The sequence below is a fragment of the Myotis davidii genome, unplaced genomic scaffold (assembly GCF_000327345.1).
Source record: "Myotis davidii unplaced genomic scaffold, ASM32734v1 scaffold327, whole genome shotgun sequence".
Taxonomy (NCBI): domain Eukaryota; kingdom Metazoa; phylum Chordata; class Mammalia; order Chiroptera; family Vespertilionidae; genus Myotis; species Myotis davidii.
The window spans coordinates 1,125,538-1,128,561 of NW_006298628.1; positions in this window are offsets into that span (position 1 = coordinate 1,125,538).

Here is a 3,024-nt window from a genome sequence, read left to right on the forward strand (position 1 = left end):
GCCCCGGCCCGGCCCGCCCCGCCGAGCCCTACCCCCAGGCCCTTTGGGTCTAATTCTGGCATCTCCGCTCCGCGACTGTACCCGAGCTTCGCTAAGGTTGCGGCTCCGGCTCCGGGAGGGACTTGGGGGCAGCGGTGATGCTGGGGGTGGGGAGTCCTTGACACGGTGACAGCCCCCGAGTGGCCACCGGGCCGCGTGGGAGAGATGCCGCTCCAGATCCTGAGGCTGATGGGACCGGAGCAGGTCTGTTTCCAAGGGGCTCCCGCCCGCTCCCTCCCGCTCCCACCCCGCACAACACTGTGGGGCCTGGTGAGTCACTGAGACCAGAGGGACCTAGCAAGACCCTCTCTGGGAATAGGTCCCTGAGAAGGTCACGTCATCTCTGGAGCTCAGTCTCCTCATCTGTAAAATGGGTAGAGCTTGTCTTCCCAGACAGTCCAGAAGGCTACCCCTCCCCACAGTTCCCGGGGAACCAGCAGACACCCACCACACTGTGCACAGGAGAGGGCAGGGGCAGGGGTTTAGCATCAGGGGTGGCTTCCTAAGATTCTCTTACGTCCTGAGGGCCTGGCTCCCTGGTCTTGTGGGCGTCGCTTTAGTGTCACTCTGCTCTTCCACTTTCACTTTGTCAAACAGGGGTAATCCCAGTACTGACCTCCTAGGGTTACTTTGAGGATTAAATGGGAAAGGAATGTAAAACAGCAAGCACCTGACATGTGTTAATTGCATCCATTTCAGCCTAGTCAGGGGAGAGGATGGGCTACGGGACCTTCCTCTGCACAGCCCTCCCTCCCTCCCTGTGTTGTATCACCCAGTGTCTGGCTTACCTACCCCAGAAGACAGTGGGGAAGAACCAATTCTTGCTTATGTCTGTATCCTCAGCATCCAGGACCGTGCCTGGCAAGTGGGTCCTCAGGAAATGTTTGCTGACTGGCTAACCGAGTGGGATAGTAGGCAGTTAGACGTGAGCAGAGCAGGAACGCTAGGCCGGGTACAGAAGCTCATCAGGGCAGGAAGTCCAGATACCCGGCAAAACTGGGTGTTAAGCCCAAAAAGACTAATTCTAATTCAGGATCGATTCTGAAGGACTGCCCCATAGCTTTATCCAAGTTCATAAGAGCTTTAATAAGAGACACTTACATACAAGGACAAAGCAGCTACTTCCAGGGGTGGTGTGCAGGCCAGGAAGAATCTATCCCCCACCCCCACCCCCCACGCCGCTTCCAGGACAGGGTCCCTTTTAAAGGGGGTTCATAGCGGGGTTATAGGAAACCCAGACAGCGGGTAGTTGTGTGGCCCTCCCAGAGAACAATGAATCACTAATTAAAAGGAAAGTTAAAGATAACATCAGGCAGTTATGACATTCTAATTCTATACCTTCACTAACCCCCTTCCCGGGGGCTGTTCATCTTGGGGCACGCTACTTCCAGGAGTGGTGTGCAGGCCAGGAAGAATCTATCCCCCCCCCCCACGCCGCTTCCAGGACAGGGTCCCTTTTAAAGGGGGTTCATAGCGGGGTTATAGGCAAACCCGAACCCGGGACCCTTCAGTCCGCAGGCCGACGCTCCATCCACTGAGCCAAACTGGTCAGGGCCGTACTGCATCTTTAAAGTGAGCTCCCCTACTCTGGGAAAAGAAGTATTGTCGGGCCTCCCCACCCGGTGACCTCTCCTCGTTTAGCATAGTGCTGGTCATGCAGTTCAGACCTCCCCCTGACCTTCGCTCCCCTAGCATGTCTCTAATCATGTCAGACATGAGAACCCCCTTAGAGGAGGAAGAAGGGGACCTGAAAAGCCTCACATGGTCCCCATACAAGTCCTTGCAGGACTACTTCCTGAAGCGTCAAGCTCAAGACAATGAGGTTCTGACCCACATCAAATAATCCTAGGAACAAAGGCTCTGGTCTGTGGACCACAGAGACAAAGTCTAGGCTTCAGTTGTATTTTAGCTCCAGGCCCAGAAAAGCAGCAATGAAATGGCTGGACCAGCTGCCACGACTAAAGATCCCCGGTCCCGCCCCCCTCCCCTCAGTGGAGACCATGACACTGAGAAGATACACCTGGAAAACGAATGAATATTCTATTGCGAACTTGCTGGGGCCTTCAGATGAAAGCCCTTAAGACAGTGGTTCTCTCTTATTAAAGCCCTTAAGACAGTGGTCACCTTCCTAATGCCGTGACCCTTTAATACAGCTCCTCATGTTGTGGTGACCCCCAATTTCATTGTTACAAATGGAACATAATTAAAGCATCGTGATGAATCACAAAAACAATATGTAATTATATATGTGTTTTCCAATGGTCTTAGGCGACTCCTGTGAAAGGGTCGTTCAACCCTCAAAGGGGTCGCGACCCACAGGTTGAGAACCGCTGCCTTAAGACAAGGACCCAGCTCTCTCTTGCTCTCTGGAGCACACCCATACCTGTCCCCCTCTCCCTCCCCCTGGTGCGTTTTGTCTTTCTTTTCCCTAAACTCCAGGGGCCTTTCTTTGGCCTCTGTAACTTGCTTCCTGAGCTCATACGACCCAGCTGGCTCACTCACTTCTTCTACCTCGGTGACTTTCTAAATAAACCTTTGCTTGTATTTGCGTCTCGGTTCTGAATTCTTCCTTAGCCACACTCAAGGATCGGGGTCTAATATTTGGTGCCATTCGCCTTTAACACAATATCTCATGTCCTAAAAGGAGGTCATAGGTGGCAAGGCCGCCGTGGCATTAGCACACACACTATGGGCACTGTCCACTCCGCTTTGAGCTTTCAGACCAGATTTTCCAGCTGGAGGCTCCTAAGAGGAGCAATAATGACCTGTGGGTTGGGCGGCAGCGAAGGGAGGGACTGAACCTCCTTCAGCTTGAGCGCCCCAGCCCCAGCCTCCCTTCCCAGCTGACTGCAGCTCCAGGCAGGTTGGACAGGGCATGTGCTGCGCCTCCCCGGCCAGTGAGCATCCCAGGGGAAGCCAGCGTGGGGATTTCCTGGCAAGGAGATGAAAAGATAAGATGATTTCAAGGTACAGCTCTGAGCAGGA